Here is a 10,000-nt window from a genome sequence, read left to right as displayed (position 1 = left end):
AAAAAACAACAGGACCTGTTCAAAATGTCCTAGAACAATATCACAGTTTACCTGCTTGATCTTCTTTTAAGTTTTGATATTTAAGCTAAGAAAATGTCTTTAAATTGTTGACTCAGTTCTGGAAGCATTACCACCGTGTTGATTCACATAAACATGTTTGTGATTCCTATCAGATATTAATGTGTGATGAACTTTAGACCACTGCTGGAATGGTTCCTTTTGAACTGATCAAAAAGGTCTCATGGAGACGGGTGGAACCTTGAAACGTTTAATTTACCTCAATCTTAGTTTATCAGTTTGGAACAATTATATGCAATTCTTTGTTATTAGGCTGTGAATCCTGAACAGATTGTTAACATTAGCACAACCTTTCCTGTAGTTTCTGTGGTAACCAAAGAAACTGATTGGATAAAAACCAGAAGACCTTGTATCACAGATAAATGCAGCTGCTGGGGAAAAAACATCGCAATGCTGGTTAGTTCTTTTGGTGCACACCAAGAAACTAAAAACCTTTTAAAATGCACAAGATTTGAATACAAACACATTTGGAAATGATGTTTTTGCATATCCGATTTTGTATTGATGGTAAAATATGCTACTTCCACATTCTCAGAGCTTCTCAGACAAACTTTAACCTAACTCACACACTGAACTGGATATTACTCTTTTTTCCTCTTCCCATAATTCTCTGTTCTCCTCTCATTTCAATCCTCTCCTCCTCCTCTTTTCAGGCTCATCCCGGCAGCTACCCCAACAATATTTCACATCCTGATTTATTTTGGTCCTGGAGTCATGTGACCCTAAATATTGTAACTGACCCTGGGCATATCGATTCCCCCCGTGCTGGCTAGTACTGCAGCTTCCTGCCTCTGCCTATGAAACCCTTCACAATCTATCATTATCCACATCGTCGCTACCATCGGTTAGGGGAAAAGAACCATACACTCCATAATCATATGCTTATGTGTGTTTGTGAGGTCTTGAATGCATTGCTGCAATACATGATTATTTTATAACTGTATTTTCCATTTTATTTATCTGCAGGTGAAACTTTTGTGTGTGTATTCTGTGGTCACTATCTCTGTGTTTCCTTAACACCATTTTAGCAAAGGAGAAAAGAAAGCCCTGTCACCATTGTAATGAGAGGTATTTATATCAGTTACCTGGGAGTAAACCACCGTGATCTCCTCCCCTCATGTCTCATTCCCAGAAGACAGGTGTGTTTTCGGCGCGTATGTGTGACTGTGGCTGTGCTGATGGGCGCGTATGGCTGCATGGCAGCTCTAATTTGCATTGGTAAGAACAAACCTACTGTGGTTCTGTAGCTGGCACGAGTGCTCATATACGGGTAAGAGGACAGGAAAAGCACAGGATGTGGACGCACACGTGTGTGAGCGAGGGGAGGGACAGAAAAAAGTCGAGCGTGTTGAGGGTGGGAGAGACAAAGAGCGTAAATTGAAGGGAAATGATGAGCGATGAGTCTGTGTTGCACATTAGTGTTCTGCAGTTTTTCCGCCATGATTTTTTGTTTCCCTGGCTCACGTGCGCGCGTGTGTGTGTGTGTATGTGTGTGTGTGCATGTGTGTGTAGCCCTGGGGTCCAGTCCTTATCTGTACGCGCAAAATTTGTGACAAAATGCCCTTAGAAATTTTTACACCCTTTCACAAGCGACCTTAGAAACTGTGTGTGTTTGTGTGTGCACGTGCGTGATTGTGCACTTGTGGGTATGTTTGTGTGTGCATTATACCTACATGATTGAGGCAGTGCATACAGCTATATACATACTTGTGTATATATGTGCGCGGGTGATATATAGTGGTTGGTGGGGTGGGGGGGCTGGGGCCGTATCCATGGTAACGCTCAACTGCCACCCCCACTGGGTCCTAAAAGACAAAGCCCCTCACACAGACATAGACACACACACACACACACACACACACACACACACACATGCACGCAGCGCTACAGGGCCAGCTGAGCCAGATCAATATTTTTCCCCATTTAAAGAACAGAATTCAGAGAATGGCTTTGCAGCACTCAGGCTGCAGCCCTGCGTTAGACCTTGGGATTTTACACTAAACACCCAATCTGCAAAGTGTCGGGGTCTTTTTTTCCTACTCTACCAGTCCAAAATCTATCCAGGCCTGAATCTTTCCTACTGTATTGATGGATCTTTTCAGCTTTCTGGACCTCTGCCTGGCTCTCTATCTTTGTCTGACTAACCCCGGTAATCCTCTCTATATTTTCTTTTTCCTCTACTTTTAACATTTCTTCCAACTGCGTGCGTGGTGTGACTGACAGGTTCAGATTGCATTCAGTTTCCCCGCTCTTTGTCCCACCCTGTGGCTGACCACAGCTCAAGCCCTGGCAGGTTCCTTTTTGTTCCCTTGGGGCATTTCAACCCATCTCTGTGGCTGAAGGGCTGGACTGGCCTTGGCCCAGTGGCCCTGCTGGCTGCCTGAAGGCTCAGCGGAAGGGATGAGGGGGGCCCCACACTGAGTGGGTGGGTCTAACTGGATGAGGGCTCCCTCTAGCAATCTCAGGCTGCAACAGCAGGGGGAACAACCGGTAAAGAATAATTCATTGAGTGAACATAAAGAAGATTAGAACTGATAATTTCAGATTCACTAATTATTCCTTGTAAAGCGTATGATACAGCGCATGAGATGATCGCGCACGTGAGCAAGAGCGCATTTGTGCTTACAGACACAATTAAATGCAAAATCACACGTCGAGAATTGCCCAGGGCTGATTGGTGCATCCTGTTTGTGCAGCAGCCACGGGAGGTTTCCGAGGCCTCAGCAGTTCAATATCCTGACAGCCCCAGCCTGTGAGCATTGTGAGCGCCTGCATTCATTAAACACATCCCAAGTAGCCGCCTGTCACTCTCGCCTCCTCCAAATGGAATAATTTATTGCGCCGTGATTTTGTTTGCTCGGATCCTTTACAGACGCGCGCGACAGGTCCGCGATCGCACGGAGGAAACTGATAATTGATTTCATCAGGAAACAAAGCAGAGGTCCGCGCGGAGCAGAGAGCTGGAGATTGGAGGGGCCTTCACCTGAGTGGGTCCATTTTCTACATAATCCTCCACAATCATCCTCCAGTCATCGCCACGCTACTGCAGAGCCTCGGTGACACACGGAAGATTACTGTGCAATGCTCTCTCATTAGATGTTAACACTCAGTGACCTGTCAAGTGCTCTCCAACAAAGGTCCAGCAGTCTGAGCGGGCACTAATGAGAGGACAGCGCATACGTGGAATGAAAAGTCAATCCTGCGCTTCGAAAACGGATCAGCCATTTTTTAATGTGTTGCTGGTGACCCAGAATGGAGGAATGAAGCCGTGGTAACACTCCGACAGTAAATGTCAACACAGCGCACTTCCAACACCACCAGCCGCCTTAGGAGATGCTTCTAGACCAATCTGCTTTGGTGCGAAGACACACACACAAGTCCTGCAATCCTCAAAATGATGGGCTCTGAACAACCATTTCTTTTTTTTTTAACAAGATGGCACATCATCCCTTCCTCTGAATCTCTCTGCTCTTTCTCCTGTATGTTAGGGAGTGAGATTTGCCACCAGTAATGCAGCAAATCAACTTTTAAAGAAATGAGCTGTGCTGAGGTGCTAAATGTGGAACAGTGTGAGGACAGAAGGACATATGTTCACTGGTGAATTTATATTTTTGTGTTGCTTGTGGTTCAACTGAATTCGGAAACAAAATTCTAAATACTATATTGATGATCACTATGCATCATGCTATTAAAGAGGTTACTGTTAGCCATGAAGGGTTAAATTACCTCCGAGACAGACAGGAAACCATTAATGATACAGCACTTTAACTGGTTACTCGCTCCTTATTTGATTTGTTTCATTACGTTCTCAAAACAAATACAACCTTTTGCAGGATATCGCAACATTCCCTTCAGCTACACATGTGCACAGCAGCAATGTCGTTTAGTATTCCCCTCGCTGACCTATTAGGGCGCCATTTCTCTGGCCTGTTTGTGGCGGCGCTTCTTCCATCAGCCTCCGCCAAGGTTTCCTCCTGAAGTGAGGAGTCAAGATATACAGAGCGGCAAGACACAGCCATATTTCAGAGGGTAGAGGGAATTGTGTGTGTTTGTGCGCTGTCATGCGTGTGCACGTCCAAGGGTGAGCGCAGAGACATGTTTATCAGCACACACAGACAGGGGAAAGAGGAGCTGCTGGTGAAGTGGCAGGTTAAGGGGACAGAGTGAGGCAGGACCATTGGATGTTTGACAAGGAGACGAGGGACACGTTGCTGGGTGTCAGGGGGTAGTGATGTTTAGGGTGTGTGTCTGTGTGTGTGTGTGTGCGTGTGCTTGCCACTGACACCTTGAGGTGTGGCAGACAGACACAGCTGCCTGTAGATAATGTGCGCTGGATGAGTCAAAATGGCTTCACGGCACAAACAACTCATATTAAAGGTGAATCGCAGATGCTTTTTAGTAAACAAGCAACATCATCTTCAGAGTTGGAATTCGAGTGCAAGAGTGGCAAATAAAAGAGCCGACGACTAATGGAGGTACAGCATTCTTGGTTCTTCTCCTAGTGTGTCTCTGACCTGCCAAGGTGAACACTATAGAGAGTGTTCTGTGGATCCTTCCACCAGCTCATCTGTGGAACTAGTTGGGTCTGTGTTTCTCGTCCACGGCTGGTTCTTTTGCCATAAATGAATGCTCAGATAAAAGAAGAGAAGGAAGATTACCAGTGAAAGACTTTTTAAATGTTCTTCAGGATGCTCTTCACACTGGACATGGAACTCCTCCTTTTTCCCCATTATGGGGTGAATATATTCTAAACCTTGGCTAAAAGAACTACAGGTGGGGTAGATTCCACTTGGTTCTATTGGTCTAGCTTCAGGTTGGGGCTGCCCGATGTGAGCTGCCTCTATTGTGGAAGACATTTTAGTCATGTCCTTTCAGAGCCTCACAAGCAACCTACAGTTTTAATGGAGAGAATTTCTAACTTTGGAGCCCAAAATGAAGCCATAGACCTGATTATTGGGTTTCCGAGCATAAATAGTCAGCATAATTTAATTGACGTAAGGCAGACAGACACCAGCCTGCCTGAAGTTTGCATTTTTTTGGTTTTTAAACATTTGTCGTGAGTCAGATATAATAAATGAGCGCAAGAATTTTCAATATTTAATGATCTTAAAGTTTGAAGCATGCGGGTGCCTTTAGGCTGAATCATTTTCTGTTTCTTTAAGTTTGATACGTATGCAACACCTTCAACTTTACACGCCACAACAGCCTGCAGCTGTTTTTACAGGGTTACACAAAAGCTTGCGGCAGTGTGAAAAAGCCATTGATATCCGCCATGTGGGTGGAGTCAGTGGTCGGAGGATGCTTAACGGAGGTCAGAGGAAGAAAGACTTGAACTTTAAACAGCAACAGTGTAAAAAAATCCAGCTCAGCATTCCGTTTTACCACATTTCTACGGTGAAACCCTCCGATTTGTGCGCGTGCGTCCACTACGACTCGTCAGCCTTTTCCCCCACTGGGTCTCACTAAATGTGTGTGGCTAATTTTAAATGGCAAAGAATAAAATGTGAGCAGAGATCAGCGGCGTCATTTATTAGCCTCCCTTTCATTCTGCAACAGGAAGCTGCAGCAGTGCCCAGATCAGCTTTTATTGTTTTATGGTTCCTCAAATAAAAACGTGAATCATCTGGCTTTCTAAAGTGCAACGTTTAATAATATCTGAGTGACTGTTTCTGCCTGCGTCTGCACTCCCAGCGAATTAGTGTGTGTGTGTGTGTGCACATGTGTGTGTTCTGGGGAAAAGAGACATAATAAGACTGTGTGTGAGCCGTGGCAGGTATGAATGACCGTGTGTGTGTGTGGAGAGTTGTTGCAAGTGTGTGTTAGGGTCCATCAGTAGATGATGGTTGATTAAAGTGCTTGTGTCTGAATGTTGCTCAGACTGTGCTGCAGGCATCACACAAACAAGATTTACACACAGGCAGACTCTCCAGGTGTTGCTTCTCATCCGTCTCCTTTTCCTCTGTCCTCCTGAAGCGCATTAGCTGAATGTTTGGGATGTAAATATATGCTAGCTATAGAATATGCACCAATACAGGAGCACATAACTGGCTTTTCCTTTTAGAGGACCAGACATTTTAGTGCACGGAAATCCAATTAGGTTGTCTTGTGTGCTGGGATGAAGCAACAATTCTGTCTGGCACCAGCAAACACACCTGGTTAAAAGTTTTCAGTGTTCTTTGAAATGTGTGCGGGTCAGCGCCTTTTTCTAGACATTACTTCTTTCAGGGTGTAATTGCAACCTCTGCTGATGAAGATCAGCAATATCTGCAGTCCTGTCTCCCTCCGCCATCACCCACCCCAGCTGCGGAGACATCCTCATTGCTGCGTATGACACGCATCAAATAACAAAGAGTTAATTGTGACGCAGAGAAATCAAAGGTAGACCCTCCATCATCTGGTGGGAGACTTCAGCAGGGATGCTGGTGGAGGGTCTTCAGTCGCTGCTTTAACTGGGTTGTGCTAGCGACAATGTTCGTAGCTACAAACTTAGCTATCAATGCTTGTGCTCAAGTTGTCCTGAGGAAAAAGCATTTCAGGGTAAGTTCTGAACATGATGCCCATCTGCTTTGCTAAGATTTCTACCATTCTAGAGAAAAACAAAAATTCTCTTCGCTCCTGTATGAAATTCTGTATGATTTTGCTCTGTGATGAACAGTTCGTGACTGAACGAGGCAGCACAACGTTGAAATAACGCAAAGAGGTTTTCCTTTACAAAAACAGGATCACTTTCCTGCAATTCACCTCAAACCCGATTACACCATTACATTTCTATTGCTGGATGTTTCTGGCCACAGACTGGCGAGAGAGAACAATTGTCCATCTCATCACTTACCTTTTCCCTTCATCAGCCTCTCTCTCGCTCTCTCTCTCTTTCTCCCTCCTCCATTGCTGAAACAATCATCAATTACCCTTATCCCTGTTATCCTTCCCTCAATCTCTCTCCATCTTCCAGGTCCATCCAGGAGAGTGGTTCCCTCTGCTTGCTTGCGGGCCACCCAACCCCCTCCTCTGTCAGTCAACACAGCTCTGAGAGACTGACAGCTCCATGTGCAAATCAATAATAATCTTCAGACAGTGTAATCCTATACCTGAGGATATTCTTTTACGGACCAATAACGTTCCGTTTCTTTTGTGCACCTTTTGACATATTCAGCATAGAAATGCAGCAATTAGTGGTTCCAGACAAGAGAAAATAAACTTATGTAGGTATTTAAACCCACTGTGGTGACCTGGCTGTCACCGAGGTTAAGGTCACCTCCCGTGATGAATGAGCTGATTTACGTGACAACGTTGATATACATCCAACCTCTTTTCCGTTAGGGTTGAAATACTCAAGGAGAAGACCCTGCTTTAGAACATCTTGACCATGTGCCCAAACCATAGCTCTTTAATATAAATATTTCTTCTTTCACAGCTCCCTTTCTTAGTCTATTATAGAACCATCCATCCCAAGATTGAATCCGAAATCCACGTTCCTGCATCCATCTTTGCCTCCTGAAGAGCTTCATGTGGGAACACAAATGTCAGTATTTTAGCAGCGATCAGAAAAACTTCTTAAATTCTGTGGGGGAACTCGCCGTGTGGGTGTGTTCGATGGGCAGAAAGAACAACTGAAACAATTTGCACAATGCAAACCAAAGCTGCGTGATTAAAGTATGGCTTTAAAAAAACGGAGTCTGAAAGGCAGCAGTCCATCAATACCATGATTGCAAGGTGAAACATGTCACTTTGTCTGCACCTTCATGCTGGCTTGCACAAAATATCACTTTGTCCTCAAGTTCACGGTCAAAAACAACGCTGAACTGTTCTCCTTCCCTGCATGCCTGTCTACAGCCGCGCGTCTCGTGTCAAGTGGCTTTTGTAAAAGGATGTTGGAGAATGGAATTGAGATCGGCGTGGGCGGAGGAGGAGGCTTGTTTTGTAAAGCGGAATGAAGAAGCGAGCAAACTGAAGGAACTCACTTTGTTGTTCACGCCTCTTCTTTCTCCCCAGTTAATCCACTTGCTCTCACTCAGCTTCCCCTGCGTGCAGGTCCCTCAGATTCTATCTCCATCTGCCTTAATTATAAAGACCCCCACCCCCTATTCTCTCAGCCTCGCAATCACATACACACTCGGAACACACTGCCCACTGGTGTAATTCATGCTGCCTGGGGGGGTCATGGGAGATTATGAGTGGGATCGATCAATTTGATGGTTCACACACACCAACGTTCGTGCGCACATGTGCAACCTCATCATCGATGAGGGCCTCCTTACCTCCCCTCTCCTACTGAGGGACATCCTGCAGCTAATGAGGACACACAAACACCGTTGACGATATCGACCACCTTAGCTTAACAAGGTACTTCATATATGGACCCGCTAGAAGACCATCAGCATGAAGACTCGCTGCTCCACGCCGCCTCCACCACGGGAAAGTGGAGTTAAAAACACAATTAGCACACGGTGACATCTTGCCCACTGTTTTCACTTCCTGGACTGTTCGTGGAGTTTGTTGAGCGGGTTTTGCGTCAAACCATAAATTTTACATTAACGTCAAAATAATGAAGCACCTGGCGCAGTGGTGCCACAGCAGTCGTGTTTACTATAAGTATGGGAACAGACTTATTGCATGGTGACGTGCTAAAAATGAACAGCACGTTCGCTGCTTAGCTTCTTCTTCTTATTGGCATTGCTCTTGGTGGCCTGAGGTACATTTGGGGAACGGGCCACACTTACGGATGTCGTTTGGTGGTTATATTTGTTGTAATATTTGAATTACTGGTGCCAGTGGGTGGACAAATAAACGATAAGCTTGTGGCATCATACACAAAAATCCAATTTCACAAACTCCAAATCAAGATCAGCTATAGGTGCAGAAAGGCTTTAACACACCTGTGCACAGCAGTGCGATAATAACAAAACCATCAGAACATCAGTCTGAATTGTCTGTTGTTGATGGCACATAGACATGTCAACACATGTATGTGTGTGAGTTCTGTGTGTGTGCACACGTGTGATGTATAGCTTATGGAAGCTGACGGCTGGTGGTCAGAGCAGGTGTCAGGTTGCTGCTGGGAGCCTGAAAGAGTCTCGGAGGGGGGCAGGGGGACAGGTCAGCCAACCTGACCTACTGTACAGAATCACTGTCCTCATAAAAGAGCAGATCGGCATCAAAGCAACAGCCAGTTGTTTGATTCAAAACATATATGTGGTATATAAAGTGTGCAACATATAGTCTGCTTAAAAAAATCGACCCTGTTGGCTGAGTGGTCAACAAATGTGGACGCTGCAATGATCCGTACACGAAGTAAGTAATCGTTCTAAAGCTAATAGTTTTAGCTTTTCAAAATGAGTCAAATGTTTGTCAACACTGTCCCAACCCACAAGCCAGAAAACACAGACCCAGAACCTGAGTGACCTGAATTAATCTGTGCCAGCAGTAAAGATCATATCGATTGCCATCAACATTGCTGCCAGCTAAGATGTTAACAATCATTTCATTCATGATGAATTGCCTCCAGAACAGCTGGATTATGGTTCAGGACAAAAAGCCGGGTAGATGTGAGGTAAATTCTGCTGGCTGAAGCTGGTTGTCAGGTGAATGTGAGACAAAAACATGTCCAGCTGATAGCTGCAGCAGAGTTTTCAAATCCTCCAGAACAGATTATATCACTTATTCAACCTCGGGGAAACGAGACAGCATTTCGACTCATCTGAGACTTCGTCTGAGACTCTCATAGACACCAGTTTGTTTCCTTCAGGTGAAGCAAATTCCACAAAAAGAAACAACATTTTGTTAGGTCTGCTAATCAGGATGTCGTGCCAACAGTTGAAGAAGTTAGATTAAGCCCTTACAAGCCGGAGTTTGTTCATCTTCACCGTGCTGGTGGGAGACAGAAGACCACTCCTCCTCCCATATCGACATGGCGTGCCCTTTC

At 45.0% G+C, this 10,000-nt stretch overlaps 1 long non-coding RNA gene across 1 annotated transcript in view; it reads left to right on the top strand.

Moving 5' to 3' along the window:
• The window catches only part of LOC115252043 (uncharacterized), a 6,718-nt gene extending 5,982 nt beyond the window's left edge, over nt 1-736 (top strand). Inside the window, exon 4 of the long non-coding RNA XR_003890487.1 lies at nt 1-736. This exon is cut by the window's left edge and continues 472 nt beyond it. This is a non-coding gene — a long non-coding RNA (uncharacterized lncRNA).
• Nucleotides 737-10,000: the final 9,264 nt, after the last annotated feature.

The sequence above is a fragment of the Takifugu rubripes genome, chromosome 13 (assembly GCF_901000725.2).
Source record: "Takifugu rubripes chromosome 13, fTakRub1.2, whole genome shotgun sequence".
Lineage (NCBI taxonomy): Eukaryota > Metazoa > Chordata > Actinopteri > Tetraodontiformes > Tetraodontidae > Takifugu > Takifugu rubripes.
This window is presented reverse-complemented; position numbering and strand designations above follow the sequence as displayed.